The 23,936-nt window shown below is 49.1% G+C and overlaps 1 long non-coding RNA gene across 1 annotated transcript in view; it reads right to left on the bottom strand.

The window, feature by feature from the left end:
- Positions 1-23,633, bottom strand: part of LOC125613161 — a 95,718-nt gene extending 72,085 nt beyond the window's left edge. The window contains exon 1 of the long non-coding RNA XR_007343655.1: positions 23,231-23,633. This is a non-coding gene — a long non-coding RNA (uncharacterized LOC125613161). The remainder of the gene's footprint in view (positions 1-23,230) is intronic.
- Positions 23,634-23,936: the final 303 nt, after the last annotated feature.

Genomic DNA, 23,936 nt, shown 5'->3' with positions numbered 1-23,936 from the left:
ATTCCTAGAACCGGGACAACCCAGGGGACAATTCCTCTGTGCCCAGCCCTGTGACTCACTGGTCCTTAGCCGGGGGTGGACACAGGACTTCACAAAAGCAGAGACACTACCTACTTTCCAAATCCATCCACCTCCCAGGAAGACACCCCTCCCACCCCGTGCCTCAGTTTCCCTGGTTTTAACATGGTGGTGATAATAACAGACAAAACACCGGAGATGGTCAGGCCATGTCACATCTGTGGTGTCCCTGAGAACCCACAACCCCGCTGACCCAATCGATGGGGCTGTCTAGGCAATCAATACGGATCACTGCAGTCGAATTGACCCGACAAGGGTCCACATTGATCATTTAAGACACCTGGAATGATCAGATCAGCTGGGCCATGGTTCAGGGACTTTGGTCACTAGGGTCCTAGCTGAATGAGGACCCAGCCTTCTAAGAAGATGAGGTATTAACTTACAAGATCCCTTGGACTTCAGAGAAGCCGCGGGTGGTGGGACTTGGGCCTCCTGGAGCCATCTCTGTCAGTTAGACCCCGTGACCGCAGGTGGTCAGATAACCTCCCTAGGCCTCCGTTTTCACCTCAGGAAAGTGGGGTGTGGGGATACTCGCCTCATGGAGTCCTGGGGACCAGGCAATGAGGTGAAGTATTGAAATACTTGGCATAAATCTAGGAAATTATAAGGGGGTCTAATAAAATTCGACTGCTATTTGGTATGATTTATTCTGAATAGGAATTTTCTCCCATGCAAAAGTGCGATTTCTGTTGGCATCTCGAGATACTGAAGGCTTTTTGGTGTGTAGGGGGATCTAACCGAGGGCTTGTGCATGCTAGGCCTGTTCTCCACCTCTGAACTCTACCTACCTGAGCCCCTTGAAGCCCTATTAAGAGTCACTGGGTATGCATGTATAGATGCCTGTCTTTGGCAAGCGCATTCGTTAATCCTGAAAATAACGCTGAGTTTTAAAAGAGGCAACTGACATGGACTTGCTCCTGGGCACTGACCTAAGAACCAGTGGATCTAGAAAGAAAGCCAGTCCCCCTGCCGCCTGACTCCGTGTGCTTGCCTGAGCCCAGCTGGGAATGTGGGAGCTGGAAAACTCAGGGGTCCCACCTTGGGAGAGTTTAGGCATCCCCACCCCCCTGGGGAGATGAACCGTTTATAAAAGTTCCATCCTGCGAACAGGAGCCTGAACTGAAGTCTGCCGGGTGGTGCACAGAAGGCAGGGCCGAGGGTGGCCCTGGGTGCAGAGAGGGAGGTGGAGGTGTGGGCAGAGGCCTGGGCCGCATGGTTGGCATTGGGTCTGAGCTCTGGACACTGAGGTGGGTTTCCATAAAACACAGCCAGAGGAAAGCTGAGGCCTAAGGAACAGGGCCAGCGGGCTTTGGTGGCAGGCGGTCTCCTGGCTCAGGTATGAGACGGCCTCACTGGGGACACCTTGAGTCTGAGCCAGCTGCTCCTAAGTGCCTTGTTACATAATTGCCTTTATGGGCTATTTGTAGAAGACTCACTTGAGGCTACCATTTTGTTGGGTTTGCAATTCTCTCTTCCTCCTCCCTCTCTCCTCCCCTCCCCCATCTTCATTTCTCCAGAAGTTCTGCTTTCCTTATAACCCCACTTCCTGTCTACTTCACAGTGAGCGGCCTGAGTGAGAACCTGCGTTTCCATATTCAAGTTGGTTTTTATCTGTAAACTGTTTTGCCCTAGATTTTGGCACATTGCCTCCCATGATGGAGTACAAATATTTTATCTGGGTATACAATTCATTTTTAAAGGAGCCTCCAAACACCTGTCAAAAGCCAAAAGTGTGCCCCCTTTCATACAGACTGCACAGCAGCCAAGCCGTATCTCAGCCCCCAGTTCCTGTCCACCGAGGGAATGCCTGTCGACTTTGTTTAGAAGAACGCTCCCTGAGTTAAATTTCTGTCGTGAAATACCAGGTGGTCGTTAGCAGATCTCTCTCGCAGCCCTGCCTCTGACCTGGATGGGCCCCCTCCAACTACTGTAAGTGTGAGCCCACGTCTCTCTCCCGTAGGAGATTCTCACAACTCAACTCCTGGCTCTTGGAGAATGGAAAGAAAAACCTCAGTGGCTGCTTTAACGCCAAGGACTTAGAAAATTAACTAATAATGCAAATATGCAGAGGTTAATAGCCTGGTGACATTACTGTAACTTCCACCCTGGCGTAAAGGGCATTATCCATCACATGGCAAGCAGTGGTCAGTTAGCAGAACCTATGGATAAATGTCAAAAAAAGAATATGAGTCCCCGGAATTGGGAACTAATAAAACCTGGGGATTTCTAACCCCCTCTCCTCCTAGAATGGAACTGGGTGATAAGCAGTCACTTTGTATAGGTTCAGCCGCCCTTTTTTGCATATGGGGCCAACCCCTGCCCCCGGATGAGGGGAGCACAAAATGCTTCCATGTTCTCATTTTACAGAGGGGAGGGAAAAGTCAGTGAGAACCAACTAAGGGAAGAGTCATAAATTAGCAAAATCAAGCTCCTGAGATGCCTTTGGCTGAGGCCTTTTTGGGCAAAAGGAATCTAGAGAGAATCCTCCTGGTCAAGAACCAGGCTGATTGAAAATGCCCACTCTGCAGGAGCTGGTTGCCCACCCTCAGGAACTGCTGCCCTCACCTCTGGAGTTTGGATGGGTCCTCCCACTGCTGCCCCAGAGAGGTGGCCCGGCTCCCACCCAGTGGGCTGACACAAAGGCGTTGTGTTCGCCCTGTGACATTCAGCAAAGTGCTTCATTGTGCCTGGTCAGGAACTGGGCTCCCGTCCACTGTTGTCCATGCCCCCCCCCCTTGGCAAATTCTCTTTGCCTCTGCTGCGGCTCTGGGCTCTCCCAGAGAAGGGTGGGGTGGGTATTATCTTTGGGAAATTGTAGATTCTCAGCTCCTGCTGCTAAAAGGAAAATTACTGCCCTGAGCAGCCCCTGGTTGTGTTCCAAACGAGTCTTGTCGCATTATTTAAACACTGAATTGCGATATTATTGAAGTTGGTTCCGAGTTGCTCTTGGCAGGGTCTGTGCGCCAGCAGGTGTGGAGCGTGAGGGCTTCACTGCTCCAGCAAACTGTCTTGGCGGGTGCTGCTGCTCCCACCCTGCAAAATGCACACCCTCAGCCTCAGCCCAGGTTCCCCCTGGGGCGTCTCCTGGCTCCTCCTCCTGGATTTCTCCCTTGGTTCCTTACCTTTCTCAGTCTTCTCTCTGGGCTCCAAACAGCTTTCAGCTCAAGAAGAACAAAACATGCCTCTGTCCAGTGTCTGCTCCGACCTCTTTTGTTCCTGCCTGGGCCTTTTTCCCTCTAAACTCTCATGATTGTGCATCTTTTGGTCTCGAGAATGGCAATGCAGCTACCGGACTCCTGCTACTTCTTTCGTGAAGTTGAAAGCAAGTGTCCCACAGTCTTTCTGTGACCTTTTTGCAGGTGACGTGAGTGTTCCAGCACCGTTTGGAATGCCCAGGGTCTGGTGTGCAAATGGGCATCACGATTTTACCAAATCTGCCCCGGGGTGTTTTCTCCCCTCTTCTCTTTGTAGGCCAGGGCTTTCTCTCTGCACTTAGCCACCAGGCTCTGGGTGAGAGAGATGGGGCGCATTGGGCAGAGGGGCGCTCAGCCAGGACAGAGGCAGGCTGCCAATCCAGGTTGGACGAGAAGCGCCTCCATCTCTGCAGTCAGCTCTCAGCCCAGAAACTTCTGCGGTTTCGCTCCAGAGACTCAATTTAACAGCTTGAAGCTTTCCTCCCCCAGGTTTTCCAGGCCAGGGTTCTTGTCCAGGTGCCATGCCGGCGGGGCCAGGGCCACTGGGCTACAGACGCGTCCAAGAAGTGATCGGGGTTTCTGTGGGTGTAATGGAGACAGCCAGGGCATCTCTGGGACCAAGACAGGTCCACGGCCCTCTTGCCGAGTTCTCTGTGGGTAAGCTGGCAGCTGACCACTGGCCCAGGGAAGAGGGAAGAGCAGGGAAGAAAGTAGGAGTAAGAGCTGCCCATCAGAGCCTACCTCCCCACGGCCTGGGTGACCTTGAACAGCTCAGAAAAGTTTGAATATCATTTTCACCCCACTTTCTTTCCTATCTCTCCTTCTGTCCTCCTCCTCCCCCTCCTCCTCCTCCTCCTCCTCTTCTTCTTCTTCTCCTTCTTGAAAAAAATAATAATACTGGTGTTCATACAAATTAAAAAGGAAAATAAATATGTAAAGTAAAACTTCACCTTCCATCACGAGTCCAGTGATCCCTGTGTACATACACTACTTGTGGCCCATGGTTGCCCTTCTAGACTGTTCTACAGATTTGCAAAGCAGTGGATTATACCCGCACTGAAGGGCCCCGGCCAGCATAACATAAGACAATTCATGCCAAATAACATTGTTAACTCTCTTTTCTGGTGTCCGACTCTATTTTATCTTGCTAACCTTAACATGCGAGTTCTCCTGGGCTGGTTCGGGTGGTTGAGCCACAGTATCTCCCCCTCCCACCTCCCGTTGGCTTCTTGGTGCACACCAGTTCCAAAATGCTTGTTTGTATTTCATTTGAGTTTCCACAAACCCCAGCAGAAAGACTGAAATTTCTTCCTTCTGGACCTTCCCGTCTAAGGGCTTCACCGGGTACTCAGGACAGTCTCTAAAGGAAACATCTCAGTTATCAAGGTCAGGCGAACAGGCAATTATTCTGTAACCCAATGAGCCACTACCTTCCTATCTAATCACAGGACCTGTCTCCGTGCCTGTCTCCCCTCCCCGGGAAGAGAGCCTACCTTCCCTTATCTCACCTCCCATCTGTGATAAGGGTATTTGATGAGTCAGATTGTCTCTGTTACATATAAGACAGGCACCTCTGCAGTTTACTTATTCTACAACGGGGCAAGGGTCTGTTTTATATTTGGCTGTTCAGGATCCTGAAGAGGCCTGAGAACATCTGTGTGCTGGCATCATCTGCCCAGAGGAGGAAGGAGGGTGGAGAGAGGAGGAGTTGGGTGCAGCTAAAACACAGGCTTAGAGTGAGAGAGAGAGAGAAGAGAGACTGGCCACACAGAACCAAGTGACCCTGGGCACAACCAGAATTTTTGAGCCTCAGTGTTTTATTCTATAGAGGGGCAAGATAGAACCCATTTCACATGTTTGTTACGAAGACCGAATACAATTCAGTTGTTGGGAAGTGGTTAGTGTCACCTGGGACATGGACACTTGTTAAGAGCTCGATAAAGGGACTCTTAACAAGGAAAGGGGAGGGAATAGCAACGTTTCCACTCAGTGACTCGACACGGGCCCCACACTGCAGCAAGGGGAAGCAAGTGTCTCTAGAACCAGAGTCTGAAGAGAAAGGCGGAGTGGAAGGGGGTGGGGGTCAAGGCTGAAGAACTGGACCCCCACCCCGTGCTGGTGAGCTTCCCGGTGTCACTTCCCACAGCAAAAAGAATAAAAGGAATCTTTAAAATCGGACTCTGTCGGAGCTCTGCAAGCCTCCTCCCCATTATTTCCCTCTCGATCTCCTTTACTCTGGTTCCCACTACCCTGACTCTTTCACATCCGGGGCCAACTTGGTCTTCAGTTTTTCTTGACCCTTTGCTTTCAACATTACGTCATGCCTCAGGGAGGACTTCCACCTGCAGTCCCTTATTGCCCAACCTTGGGAACATTTCCCATTGGCTCCTTTTTTCTCCTATGGGCCCGGTTCACCTTAGTAGGAGTATAGGGGAGATAAGAGGATGGACTTCCTGAAGTGATTATGAGACCTACATTTTTGCTACCAGAGGAGCATCTATTTGGTGAGTCCTGAGCCAAACCAGGCATCATAGTAGCTGGCTCCCATGGAGGGCTACCAGAGCAAGGACTAGGAAGCCTGGGGGAGTCTGGCCTGTCATGCTTTAGGACCTCAAGAAATGAGGTCCAATCGGAGGCCCAATTCTACCCACAATGCACCTCTCTGTCCACCTCTTTCCCTTCCCAGAAGACAGTGGGAATGAGCCTCACCTGGGAACCGGGGAAAATTTCCCCCATTTCCTCCTTGTAGGAACTAACTTTTGGAACAGAAAGGAGGACGAGGAATCACTTATTTCTACTCCTGGTCCCGGGCAGGACTGAGACAAGGAATTAACAGAGAAGCATTTGACATCAGCTACACGCTGTGCTGGAGCCCTGCGCCCGCAATATTAGTAATTTAATTTTTGCTCGTTCATTTCATAAGCGTGCATTGGTCACCTCCTGGGTGTGGGGCCCGTTCCAGGAGCTGAGGACGCAGGCCTGGGAGGACCACGTGGCAGCCCTCATGCAGCTCCTGCTGTAGAGGGAGGAGCCGGACAATGAACTCATAACCACGCCACCAGCCAGGAGGCCGTGAGCGCAGGGAGAAAAGTGGAGCCAGTCAGGGGCCGTGGGATTCGGGGGAGCAGTTGCAACGACTCTTATGTTAATTATGAAAATATTTTTCTATACTAATGGAAACTATTGGTTATAAAGTCTGATTACAAAAATTCACCGCAAATACATTTTGGACTCTTAGCACTTCTACCCACTGGGAGTGTCGCTGAGCTGTGAACAGGTGCTACACGCTTATTAAACACTTAAAACGCCTGCGATTCCTGCATCGACCTACTTTACAGATGGGCTGGGTCCAGCTGCTTTCCCTGGTTCGGGCCACAGAGTGACAAGTGTAGGTTTCACATCTAGTTGTGTCTGAACCACTCTGTTGGATCAACCCTGGTGAAGGCGCAGGGGATCTTTAACAGATGACAAAGGTGAGGGTCAGAGTTTGTTAGTAAGTAAGGGCAGGAATTAGGACCTGGAGCACTCGCACTCCACAGCCCGTGTTCCTTCCTCTCTACCACATCCCTTCTCATTCGTGACACAAGCTGTGGGAGCCTTTCTGTAGGGTCTGGAGCATGCCCAGTGTCCCCATCCACTGCTTATGGGGGGCAAGGGGTCCCTGTTGCTCCTCAGGGACATTGGTGGCTGTATCTGCCATTCTGAAATCTTGCACAAGTTGCTGGTCTTGCAATGGGACCAGCTCATGCTCATAACTGAGAGTTGTCACCAACGGGCATCACCTTGATATGCAAAGCATGGGTTTATTTTGGCGAAACAGGGCCCAGTGCTACCTCAGGGCGTGGGCGCTTGTCAGAACGTGACTCATCCTATAGCAAGCTTTTTCCATTCCCAGTTTGATAATGGAGACTCCTTTGAAGTTGCTAAGCCGGTGACCTTACTTAGCAAATGACCAAAACAGTGAAGATCGTACTGACAAGCTCACCACACTCCGTTTCCAGAGAACTTAAGAGCTTGCACAATGTTCTAGATGTATCTTTCCTCAGACCCGCGCTCACCCATAAATGGAGAAGGCAGCTGCCCACACAGCGTGGTCTGTGGGACACTGGCAAACCTTCCTGCCGCCTCCCTGACACGCACCTGCCGCAGAGCAGAAAGCTGCACCATTCGGGAGGCGACTTTTAATTCTCAAGCCTCACTTTCCTTTTCCTTTCCTGTCACACGTGATACCTGCTTTGAGCTGGTGAAGCAGCTTCTATCCGTGCAGCAGAGCCAAGCCCCACTGGAAGCTGCCCCAGTCCCTCCAACCTGAGAGCCACCTCTCCCAGCACGCCCAGAACTGTGTCCAGGGGAACCGGAAAGGCTTCTCAGGGATGGGGAGGAAATGAGGAGTCCAGAGTCTTGTAGGATGCTCGGGGGGCTTTATAGAGGATCTTGGAGACAGGGACAGAGACTCCAGGGAGTCTCACGCTCACCCTTCAGACAAGCTTTGTTATCTTTATCTAGCAAACGAGGGAGACAAGGCTCAGAGAAATAAAAATGTTACACATATGATAGTGCACCAGGGCTTGGCATGTCCTGTGTTTAGGCTCCTGGATCCTCCCTCCCTCCCTCCCTCCCTCCCTTCCTTCCTTCCTTCCTTCCTTTTTTTCCTTTCACAAATTCTTCTTGGGCACAGGGCCGTAACAGAGAGCAAACCCAACAGTATCCTGACCTTGCAGACAGAAGAGCTCGGCGGGGAGGAGGCCGTCCATTCTCCCCCTTTCTCAGCTACCATCCACCTACAGTCCTTGTGCCTGCTTTCTGGTGTTGCTTGGAGAGCTCACCAGATACCTGACATTGTCTGATCCTCTCTTTGTGTGACAGTCCCCTCCCATCTGTACTCTCTGCCTTTCTTGATCCACTTGGAGAGAAGTCATCATCTGTGGAGTGGCTTTCATTTATTCATCCTCTTGCTCTTATTTCCCTAGAGCAAATGGGCACATCCCCGTCACATGAGTGGGTCTCATGTGTCTCTAGCTGTCCTGTTAGGGTCTAGCTGTGGGGTCAGCAGAGCTGCCCTAGAATCCATTCCTTCCTCCATTCCTCAGCTATGCCTTGAACTCTTTGGATACGCCAGAAATTGTTGTATTGTCCACCTGAGGCTGTAGGGACCTGCAGGACAGATCCTGTGGGTTCTCAGGACAGCAGGAAAGATGAGGTGAATGGAGGATAAACCTACCCAAGTGTCCCTGCTCCCAGGTGGCCACCACATACACCACTAGCTCTGCTTGAGAGTATCATCACGTTGAAGGCCCAACACAGCTGATTGGATGGACAGACAGTCACGCTGCTCAGGAATCAAAAGGGAGAATCCCCAAAGGCAGAGAATGGGATCTATCTTGCCCAGCACACCAGAAATCTAGAGTGTCCATCACCACGACGGTTTTGCTTCCCTAGCACTGTGAAGATGCAAATGTATAGCAGTCCAAAACCTTCCCTGAAGCTACTAGACAAGATGGATCCATCAGCTCGGACCTGTACCTGCCACAAGGGAGGCTCCTGCCACTCCTTCGCCGGGTGTCATCTCAGTCAGCAGATGATTTACTGCGGACAGCCCTGGCACAACATCACTAGTTCTCGGAAGCAGTAAATTAAACATTATGTTTTTGTGGGATACATCTATTTCATGGCTTCTTTTAAAATCATCTGCAGGGCACCTTATATCACTTAACACTGTTTGCACCTGTTCCCTGAGTATCAAAGGTTGTGCCATAAAATAGTCTGAAGGCTGCAAGAGGCACAGGAAAGGGCATCTCAGGACACCAGAAGACACAGCCTCCCCTGGAAGAATCCCTACTTGATGGAGTCCAAGGCTGGGATTTGGAAGAGAAAAGCTAGAGATTCATCCCGGCCGCAGATCTGCTTGTCTGGATCTCAGACTCCATCGGAACTGTCAAACTTCATGAAACGTAAAGGAAAAAAAAAATTCAGGGGCAAAAATAAACATCTACCTCTCAAGCGACTATTTGTTTCAGATGGAAAGTGGGAAGATTCACTTATGTGACCAACTCTGGATTTTCACTCTGGAGGATTAGTCCCTTATGTAGCAGGGACATTTCCCCCTACCTGTCCCCCACACTCTGAGAACCAGGCGGAGCAGCTCCAGCTGTGCCAGGGGTCAATGCCTACCTCTTGGGTCTCCTGTAATTCTTCTATGTCCAGGTCGAAGCCCAGCCAATTACTAAACTATCGAGAAAGAAACACTGGCTAATTAAGATGAACTTTAAAGGGGGGAGGGCTTAATTAATTTGATCTTTATCTGAAACTCTTTCTAATTGAAGTAAACTTTAGAAGTTCTATGGATCAATGCCTCAGACTATTTGTAAAAGTGTGCATACTGTGCGGCTTTAGAAAGAGAAGGTGGGAAGACCGGATGTTAGCCAGTGCGTTAAATTAGCGCTGACCTTCAGTTCCCTTCTGCAGGTGCCACTGCTTGTGAAAATTTTCATACACACATACAAATAGAAATCACGACTGTTACAGATAAGAGGTGGGGTCCGGGGCCACGGTAATGTGTTTACAAACAAGCAGGTCAGATTCTTGGCATTCGTCTTATTTATGCATAGATTTATGCACTTGTCTATTCCTCTAGTAACTGTCTATAGGGAGACAGGGAGTAGGGACCTGCTGTGACCATGACCATTTGAAGCACACTGAGTATAGAGTAAAAAAGTAGCAAGAGCATAGTCCAGAGAGGGAGATAAAGAGCTACAGCAGGCACAGCACTGTTGCTGCAGGGTGGCTCCAAGGGTGGCTGTGTTCATGATGAGCTGTGCATCTCCAGATTGGTAGGGGATGGTCTCTGGGCTGGTAGAACTTAGGATGAATCTTGAATACTGAGCAGATATTTAAACTGTGCAGCACCGAGGAGACTCAAAGACCAAGGGCACAAGAGTCCAAGCCAGTATGGGTTGTGCGGCAGACTGCAGGCAGGCTGAGGTCAGGTGAGCCAACGCCAGGTTTAGGGGAAAGGGAAGTGTCGGAGGGAGGAGCCAGGGCTTGGGGCTGAAGGAGCACAGATTGCATCCGGGTACCCTGAAGGCGTGGAGAGGGTTCAGGGCTGGCTGTGGTCTGGTTTATAGTTTTAGAAAGGCTGCTGGAGACAGATTGTAAGGGACAAGAGTGAGAGGAAGCTGCTCCTTTCCTGCTAGGGCATCAGCCAGGGTGGCACAGGGCCTTCTGAAAGGAAGAGAGAGCTGGCAGCTCCGTGGCGGGCTGTGCCGCTGACGGCAGCTCTGTACTGCTTCCCCGGGTGTCAGGGTGGCTGGCCAGCCCTCGAGTTCCGTGGACGGTCCCAGACCCTCAGGGGGGCTCTGCGGGGCAGCTGCACCTGCAATACCGGGAAGAGGCTCCTGGTGCTCCTCCCTCCACTTGCAGGCCTGCCATTTGCTTGTCCTGAAGAAAACCGGTCACCCTGGACTCCAGTCCCAGTTCCTCCACTAATGGGTGGCCTTGGACACACCAACAAATGTCTCCGAGCTTCCAATATCTCCTGGGTGAATGGGAATTTGGATGTGCATCCCTTGAGGTATTGTGAGCATTGAATGATACAGCACAATTGTGGCCTGGCACATAGTGACCAGAGGGTGACATTTATAGAGAATTTGCTAGGCCCGGTGCTAAGTGTTCTGTGAATGCATGATCTCATTTAGCAGTCACAGAAACTCCATAAGGCACCTTTTGTTTTTATTCCCCTTTTAAAGAGAAGTATCGGGCCCAAGATCACCTCCCAGCAGGTGGAGGAGGTGAGGTGTGAGCCCGGTGTCTCCCTCCCCACTTGGCAGCTGTTATTAAGGTCGCTACTGCTGGTCATTCACCAGGTGACTTAGGCAGTGGCTGCTCTGTGCCAGTCATGGTGTTTGGCAGCATCTGCATATGACAGACTCACCTCTGTGCCTGTTCTTCCAGAACTCTCCACAAGGGAAACTCTGGATGTGCGTGAGGAGGAGGGAGCTGCACGCTCAGGCTAGGTAGGGCCGAGTAAGAGCTCTTCACCTTGATGCTGGATGGTGTTATGGGGTCTTAGCACTCTGCGGATTCCCCACTGGACAATTTGTAGGTCCCCAGAGGATAAGGTGAACAGTGAATGAGTGACTCTGTGGATTAGCTTGAAAAAGAGAAGCTACTTCTGTGGATTATGCTTCACATCTGGGCAGAACAACAGGTTTGCTCCAGAGATGACAATAAGGAGAGTGCCCAGGAGCTCTATGCAGAAGATAAAAAGAAAGGAAACAAAAATATACTAGGTAGCTCTTAAGATGTTGAGAGCCACAGCCGAAGGGGCCCCAGCAAACTTCCAGCTGATTGGCTCACAGAGGCCCCAGAAAACTTCCAGCTGCCAGCTGATTGGCTCCTCTGTGGCAATGCTCATTGGGCTGTTTCCCCGCCCTTTTCAGACCACAGAGCTGCTCATTGGGAGACTCTTTTGGCTCCGCCCACACGACCCAGCCAATCAGCCTCAAGAGCAGGAGGAGTGGGGGGTTGAGAGGCTCGCTGGAAGCCAATGGTGGCAGTTGGGCTCTGAGGGAATTCCTGAAGAGCTTGTGTGGTGCTGCGTGTGTGTGTGTTCTAAAAATAAAGTTCGTTTGTGCTTGACAAGTGGCTCGTGAATTGTGCCCAGCCAGACTGCGGCATTAAGAGCCAGGCTCTGTGCTGGGGACTGGGAATAATGCAGGGAGCAGAGAAGGACCTTTCTGTTTTGTGGAGCAGACAGACAAAGACAGCACCAATGAAGTTCGAATTGCCCAGAGCCCAGACAAGGCGGCAGGTACTGAAGTGACGGGCATCGGGAAGGTGTTGATTAGCCAGGTTCAAGGTCACATCTGGGAATATGCATACCCCAGAGGTGAGAGCCAATGGGGAGAAGTAGCATTTGGGTGCTACTGTCAGCTCACAGGTCTCTGTAAGCCTCACAGAGGAGGTCTAGTTTATCTTAGGTAGAGAGTTGGGGTCTGTGACCTACCAAGAATTAATGTCAAGAAAGCCAGTCTATCCCAGGGATGCACCTGGGAATGGCAACACCGACTGGCGTCAAGGACACCAACCAGAACATGACTGGGAAGCCGGGATTGCTGCAGAGAAGGCCCAGGGAAGTGCCCAGGAGTTCTATGCAGAAGATTTAAAAAAGGAATTTTCTTCAGAACATGACTGGGAAGCCAGGGGACCTTGCTGTGTCAGGGGGTCAGATTGGAGAGGAGTAGGAGAGACTTGTTATTTTTGCAGTTTTAAAAGATACATGTGTGGTTTTCCACAGTGTAAAGGAAGTTTATCACTGTTGAAACTTTCTAAAAAAGAAGCAAAGTCAATAAGGAAAAGGAATAAACTTGGGGTTGCAATACCCATGGGAAAATGTGAACAAAGGGTGGCTGGGTTTGGAGATGCCCTTGTTCCAGGGGCACTGTACTGGGGACCTCTGGTGATGCAGTCATAATTTGCATCACATAGGTGGCTCCAAGGTGGGGTGGGGACCCTTGGGAAACATGACAACCACCTGCATCACTTTCTGGAGATGCAGTCACATCAGCTTGAGAGCTGCCCCCTTGCTGATAGCTGGATCATCCAGAGGCTAAGGAAGCACAGGGGAAGGAACCATTATTTAAGCAGAAGTAACATGACTTGGAAGAAAGTCATGACCATGAACTTGGAGCTGCTAAATTCCTCCCTTTATTTTCCACAGCAGGGTCGGAGCCCACCTGAGCCAGGAGGATCTCATCTCCTCCTTAATTATATCTGCAAAGGCTTTTTCCAAATAAGATCTTACTCACAGGTTCTAGGCAACATATTATTTTGGGGGTGCCCCCATGCCACCCGCTATAGAGAGACATGCCTTCAGAAGCAAAAAAGAAAAGGAAAAAGAAACCTGATTTGGGAGGGCAGAGGCTAGAATCAACTCTGAATAACACCAACAACACACGTGGCTTTTTCACCTCCGAGCCTGGCAGACACTCGGCTAAAGGTCGCCTTCAGATGTTCTCTCTTCAAACACTGCAGCCATAGGACTCAGGTAGCATCACAGCCCTGGCCTTAACAGAGGATGCCCATGAGGCTCAGAGAGAGGGAGCAACTGGCTCAGAGCCCCACAGCAAATGAGAACCAGGATGTATGTAGACAGGCTGTCTTCAGAGCCCTGCTAAATCATTGAGGTGTGCGTGTGCGTACACACACTCATACACACACACACACACACACGCACACGTGTGTGTGTGCACGCCTGTTTGAGTTCTGCTAAGCACCAGAAGAACAAAGCAAAGATATAAATGCATTTCTGGAGGCTGAAGTGTGAGGTTAAAAGATGCAATGAGAAGGAGGAAGACTCAACTCCTCAGCGGCTTTTGTCTTGTCCATCAAAGGGAATGAGCTTAAACCGAAGAGAACAAACATGGTTGGGAAGAGAACAGAAGAGTAAGATATGAGAGATAAGGAGAGCCCTCGTTCAGGGCAAATGGATTCAAGAATTCAGGGACGGTATCTTACCAGGACCTGTGCACTCTGATCCACAGAACATGGACACTCCTTGACGGGGCACATGAGAGTCAACAAAGCCAAAAGACCTGCAAGACCTTGATCTGATCGCTCTCACCAACAAGGAACCTGCTGTGTGACTTTTAGCAACCACCTTGTTAATTTAAATCCCCCTTCCCCCTCCCCTCTTTTTTTCTATACCAGGGACTGAACCCAGGGGCACTTAACCACAGAGCAACATCCACAGCCCTTTTTATTTTTAAATAGGCTCTTACTAAGTTACCTAGGGCCTCACTAAGTTACCTAAGACCTCACTAAGCTGCTAACGCTGGCTTTGAACTTTTGATCCTCCTGCCTCAGCCTCCTGAGTTGCTGGGATTATAGTGGAGCACCAAGGCACCTGGCTCAACCCCATTTTTAGATTCACGCAAAACAGCTTTGTCCATGCAGCCTGAAGACTTTGATAACTTATTGCTTTTTTTTTTATATACTGGTGATTTCATGGATGACATTATGTAGATTTCTTTTCATTTCAGAATTTGTAGCCTGTTGTGGTCTCAACCTCATAGGGCTAGAAAAGGGCTCAGTACATTACTGCACATGGAATACTTATCGTGGTGTCTGATTTAAGATGTTTTGCTCCATTTGCTACCTCCAAAAGTTAATGAACAGGTTTCCCTCCCTAATTTAAAAAACTTCTCATCCCAAATTGCAGTGTTTAAAAATCTGCACTACAGATTATATCTAATTTAGCACAATATCTACATCTAATCATTTTCTGTTGGACACAGAAACATTTTATGTCTCAAGAGAAAGAATCATGATGCTAGATTTTCTAAATATTAAATTAGTTTTAGAGATACTGAATCAGGGCAGGAGTTGATGAGCTTTTTCTGTAAAGGAGCAGATAATAAATAATTTAGGTTAACGGATCACATATGGTTTCTTTTGCAACTGTTGCATTCTGCAGTTGTAGTGGGAGAGAAGCCACAGAGGATATGCAAATGAAGGGGTGCAGCTGTGTTCCAATAAAACTTTATTTAAAAAGACAGAGGCTGACTGGATTTGGCATGCAGGACGCAGTTTTTTGACCCCTGGACTAGGGGGTTGAGAAAGTTTGCAGATAGCACTAGTAGTTCTTGAGGCTTCCAGGGAAACAGGGTCATGTCTGGGAGGGAGCCTCTGAACAGGAAATGAGTCAATTTTCAAAAGAGAGAAAAGTAGATGAAGAATTCCAGAAGGAATAAGCCTGATTTTGGTCCTGAGGCTCAGAATACCTTGCCCAAGGCAATCTGCACTGTAAGTGGCAGTCAGGAGCTCGAACCCCGACTCTCTGGCCTCAGAGGGTGCATACTGAATGGCTCCACTTCCCAGGCCTGGAAGAGAACAGGAGTTGGCCTGCGGAGCAGGGGAGGTCTCTGTGGGTCTTCAGAGGAAGCTGATTGGATTTTTAAATTTTAAAAGGGTTTTAAAGTCCACTTTTCTGGAAAATGGCTAGGGGCCCCGGAAGGGGTAGGGGAACAGGAGAAGAGATTTGGTGACAGCTGCCTAGAAGGTGAAGAACTAGCTCCCAGGCCGGGGCTTCTTGTAAACCTTCCCATTTTCCAGACAGTTGCAGAGGGACATTGATTTTCTTATATTTGTCATTAGACTGTGTACTTTATATTCTTAAAAACCCTTTTACTCTCTGATGTATCTCTTTTCTCAGAGGGGTTGGAGGTGGCTGTGTGTCCATGGATCAAGCCGCAAATTATCATTTGACAAGACAGAAAGCTGTGCGGTGTCCATTTGACAAGGTCACATGTAACAAGTGTTTGGAAAACTTGCTGCAGGTGCGTCTGCTCCGCCCAGCATGGCCCAAAAGCAACCAAGGCAGATATCAAGTTTTCCCAGCCATGGTTTAGAATTCCCTCTTTCTATCTGAATGATAAGCAGGTATTTGTTAATCATAATATGGTCCCTGTTGAAGCCTCGCGTTGGGTCAGGGTCTTGCCTGCTTTCGCTCTTTTGATCTTCACAACGAGCTCAATTGCTAAGAATTCTGTCTTAGAAAGGAGGGAACGGTGCTCGGTCATAGAGACTGGAGTGTGTGCAGTGGCGCTAACTCAGCTGGAAATACTCTTTGGGGTGTTTTGCTTTCTTGCTGGTGACTACCATAAACTCCTAGTAGGTGCCAGGAGAAAGCCTTAGTTTTGCTGTTTCCTTGAGGTATGAGAATCTGAGCCCCCTCCTGAAGGTCCCTGAAGCTTAGTTTCTTTCTCTGTGCAGTGGGGATGAGTAGGCCCGGCGCTCTGAGCTGTAGAGATTAAGTGAAAGACCAAAACCTGCTTCCATCTCTGTAGCCTACATCTAGGAAACACCTATGAAGGTGATTAGCACCAGGCATGCAGGAGGTGTCTAATATATGTTGCCTCCCCGAGAGTCTCTCATTTGTCTCCGGCTGATTGTTAGTGGGCCCCACCTGGCCAGGGTCATTTTTATGGCTCAGACACTCACGGGGATGCATGGCCTAGATCTGTTCAAAAAGCCAGATTTCGTTTTGTTTTGGGAACAGGAAAACAGGGAAATGAAATTGGAAGCATTTAGGACAATATCAGTGTGGGGGACCATTTGGTTAGGCTGGAGAAGAAAACACAGGCAAATTCCAAATCTGTGTAGATTTGGGGGTGTTGGGGAAATCACGGGGCAAGGCCCTATAGAAGAACAATGCCTTCCTTTTTTTTTGATCCATTGCCAGTTTCTTAATGAAATAGGGCAAGAGAGAGCTAATTCTCCGCAGAGTCTAAAGTCCCTCGAGCCGAGCCAGCGCTTGCATGAAGACAGAGCTTATTGAAGGCTGGGCAGGGGAGTTGTCGCTGTGATCCGGGAGCCTTCGTTGGGCCAACATAACTCCATTAGGTTTTGGAAGTGAACCCAGGTGGGAGGGAGGAGTCGGACAGTGATGCTCCCCAACCAGCTGGTAATTAAAACGGAACCCTTTGAAGAACTGCTCCTCTCCACTGGCCCTGCCACCCTGGGATCTGATTGAATTCCAGGAAGCTGCTGCCTAAGCTCTGGCTGGCTTCCTGCGGTCCTGTGTTGCCTATATATTTACTGCTGAGGACATATCTGGACACAGCGCCGGGTGCAGCTTGTGCCCTTCTCACTGTCTCTAATAACCGCAGCTCTGAAGCGCCCAGGGGCTGCTTTGCGAGCCCATCCCCCACCAAACCACCTGCCCTGCATCCTGCCCCTTTCCCGCTGCGATTTAATCTGAAAAAAAAAGAAAGAAAGAAAGAAAGAAAAACTGGTGTTTCACTTCCCACATTCTGGTTCTCGTTCTTCCTGGAGAACGGGGCCTGGCAAGTGACACGAGGGCACCTTAGGTTAAAGGAAACCTTATTTCCCCCTTTCTGCTAGAAAAATTGGAGGTACCAGAGTCGCCGGGTCTTTGAAACCCAGTTCCTCATCAGAAGTGGGCTGCGGGTGACAGGCTGACAGATGGGTCCTGATAATCTGACTCTGGCCTGACTGAACTGGACTTTAGAGAAGTGAGACTTTGCATCAGACCTTTGCTTCTAGAAAGCTCTATATAGGGAAAAAATGTCAAGGGGATGAAACTTCACACCACTTATGTCTGATATAATTTTGGATGCCCTTCCTCTGGATCCAAAATGAAATTCGTAAAGAAAAATAAAAGGTGTAATTATTGTATTTTTTAAAAATTTGCTTTCCAAAATCTCCATCTAGAGTGTTAAAAAATTTAATAATTGTACAGTAAACAATGAAATAGAATATGTGACTCCAAAATTTGATGGGGTACCTATCAGCGGTCTTGTCTCTTCCTGCCTGAAGAACTCTCTTAACGACCCCATCCTATGCTGATATGAGCACAAAATTTTTGTTCATCTTTTGTACAGTGGAAATAAGCGTAGAAAATGGTACAATTCTAACATATGATCTCAGTAAAATCAGTATGCTCTCTAGTTGATATGGCTTCAAAACAAATTCAACATTGCTCTCTTCCAACTTGATTATCTTTCCTAATCCCTTCTTACAAATCAACGTGGGTGAGGTGGTTAATTTCCATTCTACAGGAAGAACACACACACAAATAAGCACTAAATTGTCACAGAAACTAGGAAAAGATTATAGATTACGACAAGGTCAACGAATCAGTTCACAGAAGCTCAATTTTATTGGTAATCCAAGGTATCTCAATTAAAACACACTTGGGCCATTTTTTACCTATCAAATTGGCCCAACTATTTGTTCACTGATGGGCTCCATGCAGGTGAAGCACAGCTTCAGAGCTCTGGTCTGCTGAGCTCCTCCAGGAGGGCAGAGGTTATCTGCACGCACCACAGGGCAATCCAATTTTATGGTTCAACTTCCTTTGTGCCCAGATCATTCCTAGCATAATTTGTTGCTAGCACGCATTTCATTTTTTAAGAAGGAAATGCTGTCACGATGTAAGTGGTGGATCTTAAGGAGAGTAAAGTTCTAAAGCCTCTTGCATAAAGACATTAAAGAGCTAGGAAAGGGTGGAGCGATGATTTTGTTAGCCATCCAAATGTTTTCCAAGCTCTAGACCCTTACACCGAGGTCCACCTTTGAGCAGAGGTGGAGGAGAGGGTAGAGTTGCAGAGAAAATGCCCTGACTATGGGCAGGGTGGGCACCTTGAAGTCAAATCCAGAGGGCTTGGAGGAAGTCAAGGGAGGGACCCTGGGCCATCCATAGGGAGGGGAGGACCACTGGTGGGAGACAGAGCCCCCGGTCACCTGTTATGAGAGGCTCAGTCAGCAGGCCAAGGGAGACACTGACCACACAGCTCCCACTCCCTGGACATCCAGGAACCAGGTGCAGGGCTCACAGATGTGAGGCATGAGTTTGGAAATTTGCTCTGGCTCCCCCAAGCAGGACCCCATGGGGTGGGGAGATGAGGGAATTCACTCTTGGTCACCCAGCAAGTGAAAAGCAGGTTACGATTTGATCCCAGCCAGGTCGGCTTGCCTTCACAGTTCCCTTCCCTGTGCCAAGCCGCCTTTTTTACCTTGCAAAATTTTGCAAGCCCTGGATATACAGCAGCCAACCCCTGTGGGAAGGGTGAGGGCGAGAAACCACGCAAAGTTGTAAAACAAGAACAAAACTGCTGTCTGGGTTCACATGGGAGGTGGCTTCAGATGTTTCAGGACACCAAGTGGAGTCTCGCAGGAAGGAAGCACCTCAGTTTCCCATGTATTTGATACTCAGCAGATTGATCCGTAATGAGATCAAGTCCCTTAACAAATAAAGAGCTAATGCAGACCTAATCCCACGTGGAAGATGAAAAATGTTTCTTAATCTTTTGCTTGGCCTGAAAAAGGAGACCTTGGAGCACGTGCGATGGCTACTCCCACCAGTCAACGTACATGGGTGGAAAGACCCGTGGCAAGGATAAAATTTAAATGCCAGCGGACTCTGCCCAGGGCTTTCACACAGCAACAGCACAACATTAAGCAAAGAGCCGTCCTTCTAAGCACGGGGCCCTGCGTGACTGTACAGCTTGGCTTGGTCAGGTGGGCCCTCAAGGTTAGTGCACTTTACACGGTCTACTTGTATGTCAACAAGAGGTTAACAAGAGAAAACATATGTAGATTTAGAGGCAGAGAAATCTTAACTTTGGGGACTGTCATGGAGGGAGGGGAATGGTTTTTAGAAGAATATCTGCCCAATTCCTTCCCTTAGCACTTCCTGTTCTGCTCAGTGTGTCTCTTCCTGGTGTCATGGCCAGACAGGCTTCAGAAGGCACGTGGGACCAGCTCATTCTAAGAAGAAGGGCTAACTCCCACTGAAGTGTGCATTTTAAATTTGTGTTTGTTTTCAACTTGATTAGGTTTCAGAAGGACAGGAGGACCCCCTCCTGATGTGAGCTAAGGAAACCCTGATGGCAGGAAGGGAGATGCCCTAGTCCAGGGGACCTTCCAGTGGTGATTCTGGAGTGACCATGGAAGATCTGTTGGACACAGGGGAAGCTAGCAGGGCCTTCCCTGGGGAAGGAGGGAGTGATGTGTCCCGGGGAGACAGGGAGGGTCAATACTGAGTTTCCATAAAGGACATTTCTAGCAGCCAGGGTTTCACAGACAGGGCAGGGGCTGATGGCTAAGAGGACATCCCCAAACAAGAAGGGGTCTTGGCTGCTGGCCCCACTTCTGCTTGGTGGCGTTGTTTCTCTGAAGTTTCATTTTCTCTCATGCTCAGGGAAGATAAGAAGCACAGGCAGTCCAGCAATAGTGGGTGTGCCCAGAAGGGTCAAAGCTAGTGAGCACTCCTGCCCTGAGCCTGCTAGGAAGAGACCATGCCCAAAGACTAGCCGGGCCCAGGGCCAAGGTGTTGAGCCTTGGGCACGCATTCCTCACTGCGAGACAGGCACATGGAGCACTGGAGCAGAAGTCAGGGCCATGGAGCTGCAGAACCAGCTGGAATCTCTTACCTCCTTCCCCATCATTACCCCTTCCCAAAGTACTGAGCAGGGTGACCTCAGACCTGGTGTTTAGATCTGTGAGTGTCAGTCATCTCATCCCGAAATGACAATCACAGCGATGGAAAACACGTGCACCCACATTAATCATGAAGCCGCGCTACATCAGGGCATTATATGAAGATTTTGTTCAAACTGTGTTCATCCTCATATGTCAAGTGAGTGAACTAAGACCCAGGAAGTTGAAGCAACTTGTCCAAGGTCACACAGCCAGTACAGAGGAGAGATCTGAACCCAGGTAACTTGACCATTCCACTTTCCTCTTTAGGGATGCTGGGAAGAAAATGGTGAACCCTCCATAAGATTACCCAGGCTCTGGCGGATTCTCAACAAATTTAACTCTGTCCTATTTGCCTCTTGTTTCTCTGGAGCTCAGGGGTGCCATGGTATCATTTACGCATTCTGGTTCCACACGGAGTCCAGAGATCACCCAGGAGGGTGAAATAATTGACTCAAGGTCACCTGGTATGGACACACCAACACTGAGCATGGAATCCAGCACCTTCCATTTCACTCCAGGGGGCTTCACAAGTGGCACACATTTTGCATTTTCTTTTCTTTTGTAATTTGGTGGGGATTTTTCTCTTTTTCAAGTTTGGAGAGCGAGACGGCTGGAGCTACAAATTAATGAACGCAGACATAATCTTGGTTTGGATTTATTTACATCTTCCATAAATCATATTTATTGAGTGCCTGGGGTGTACAAGGCGTTGTGAGAGGTCCCACACATTAAAGCAAGGAAAAAATAAACATTTCAGACACTTGGTGTATACTGCAGACTACTTAAATATCCAAAGGCATCAAATAAATCATCAGACTGTTTAGAAATAGGCTCTGGCACGCTCCCTGCAAAACTTCATACAAACCCCGCGATTGTGCAACGTGCACAGGGGCTGGTCTCCACGCGGCACTGGGAATATTTGCCAACAGGAGTGAGTGCAGCGGGTCAGAGGTCCCCGGAGCCGTCCATGTTTTGGAATTTGGGGATATTGCAGCCTCCTTCGCAATCTCCCTCCTCGGACTAACATCTTCAAACCAGCAATTAAAAAAAAATGCTAACATAAAATACACGCAGCGTGCCATTTGCAATTATGCCAACCCACCCGAGAAGCCATATGCACCTCCTGGTATAGGGGGAGTCTGGTTAGCAGCAAGCACGCACATAACACACACACATGTACAAATATGCCTGTGGCATCTGCCACCTGTAAGAGCAGTGGAGAGGAAGAAGGGAGATCCTGCGCATGCCACCGTGTCAACTGCAAACCATTCTATGCACAGAAAGCATTGCCCTACTTAGACTGTGACGGATCCACGCTGCAAGTTCAAACTGAATGGGGCTGTGACTTTTCCTCAATTTAAACTTCCAGTGGACATGAAACCACTTGCTCTTGTTGCATATCTCATTGCTCAGCAATGGGCTCCATTTCCTCCCATGTGCCCTTAGGATTCAGGGAGCACCAGCTTTGTGTCAGGTCCTGGGCTAGGCACTGGGGAGATGGGCGGAGAGAGGACGTCCTTGAGGAGTCCACAGAGTACAGCCCTCAGAACAGACAAGCACCAACCATTGCAATCTGTGACGGGAGCAGGGGAGGTCGTCCCAGAGTCTGCCTGAAGTCTGAGTGATGGCCAGGGAGGCGTTCAGAGCTCAGATCACAGCTGTATTTTTACACTAAGCCACAGACTATGAACCCTGTGCGAGACGCGATAGGGAGATGTCAAGGATTATTATATAAGGAGTGACAGTATCAGATTTGCCTTTTAGAAGCATCTCTTTTCTATCATTTCCCTTTTCAAGTTCCCTGTACATTTGAGAATAAAATGAATGCTTGAGCAATGATCTTGTATGCTTCACACAAATTCCTCCAGGTTAGAGATTGCTCAATACGATGATTTTTGAGCCAAAATGAACCACCAGATTGAAAACATACAAAGTGACAGAAGTGTGGAGTAGAAATGTTCAAGGTTTAGAATAAAAGAAGGGAAGGAAAAAAAGAGAAGGAGCAAAGGGGAAGGTGAGGGAAGGCAGGGAGAGAAGGAAGACAGAGGTTTTACACTGTCCATGTGCAAATCTTGACCTTGCTGTTTGCCAGTGACACAAACCCAGATCAGTTCCTTAACTCATATGAACCTCAGGTTCCTTATTTAGAAAAAAGGGAAACCCTAATAATTTCTCATAGAGTTGGTGCAGATGAGATGCTCACCCCTGGCTGAGATGGCTAGCCATCCCCCAAAACCCAGGCTTTCCCTTCCACAGTTTGGAGTCATCAGTAGGCACAGCCACATATATCAGACCCCTTTGCCTCTCCGTGTGGCTACGGCACCAATTCTCACTCAGGGAATGTGAACACATCATTGCGTGTCACGTCCGGACCAACATTTTTTTTAAAATGGGATGAGCCTTCTCCACGCCATCTTCTGCTTCTGATGGCTTGTGAGCAGATGCTGTTGAGGACCTAAGGGATAATGAAACCAAGACAAAAGGAGCCTGGGTCCCTGAGTCACTGCCTGAAAGAGAGCCACTCCCAACCAGGATCTCCTGATTGGACTTTTGGGGAAGGAGGCATCTTGCATTAATCCACTAAAAGTTTAAGGTTTGTTTGTTATAGCAGCTAGCTCTACCCTAAGTCACATGGTGCGCTAAATCAGGCATACATAAGGTACAAGCAGTGTTTAGTAAGTGCCAACTAAAGGGAGAATGCAGTGCACCAGCCTCTGACATTTTCTTTTTACACACGAAAGAAGACAAAGTGCAATTTCGAAGTGATTCTTCTTCACCGCTGTCTTTGGGAGAGACCTTTAATCAGCCAGCCCCCAACAAGATTATCTCTTTAAAGGAAAACAAAGACAACCCTGGGTTTCTTTCCTCTCCTTCCCCCTTGGAAAGCATCCTGCCAAATTCTAACGGCCGTTATTTAGCAGGTTCTTCAATTTAAAAAGTTACCATCGACTCACCGTCCTGGCGAAACTGTCAGTTGCTAAGAAATGGAGCGCAGCCAACTGATTAGTTTTGATGGACTGCAGTGTGGAAATTCAGTCTGTGTCACTGAAGTGCCTGTTCATCCAATTAACCAAATTACGGCGGGGAGCTCTGGCCAAGCGCAACACTTAGTGGACCGCTGCTCCGGGAGGCCAGGGGAGGAGGAGGAGCTGGCTTCTCAAATGCCTGCTGCTCCTTCCTCGTCTTCAGGCCAAGAGGAGGGCCAAGCGGAGAGAGCGGGCAAACAGAGACTTCTCTAACCGTCTCCTGCCTGCGGTGGACACACGCAGACGTAGCTCATTAAACCAAGGTCTTCATATTACTGTGACCACCACCTACTTTTCACTGAGTCATTTCACACTGACTTTTGAAGCACCTACTCTGTGCTGGGCCCTGGGATGGCTGCTGGGCATGTAGTTAAGAGCAGAGTACCCAAGGCCGCGCCTCTCTGGAATGAGCATTCTACCAGGGAGGAAAAATGGTCAACAGTAAAAGGTTTCAAACTTGACCCTCCCTTGCAGGGGGGACTGAGGTGGGGTCGGGCGCTGGCTTGTGCACTGTAGGATGTCAAATGGCATCCCTGGCCTGAACGGACCCCTGGATGCCAGTAACTCATCAGCTCCCCCACCCAGTTGTGACAACATAGATGTCCCCAGGCATTGCCAGATGTGCCCCTCGGGA

Source organism: Marmota marmota, unplaced genomic scaffold (assembly GCF_001458135.2).
Source record: "Marmota marmota marmota unplaced genomic scaffold, marMar, whole genome shotgun sequence".
Taxonomy (NCBI): Eukaryota; Metazoa; Chordata; class Mammalia; order Rodentia; family Sciuridae; genus Marmota; species Marmota marmota.
The sequence above is the reverse complement of the archived record's forward strand: the minus strand, read 5'-3'. Positions and strand labels throughout refer to the sequence as shown.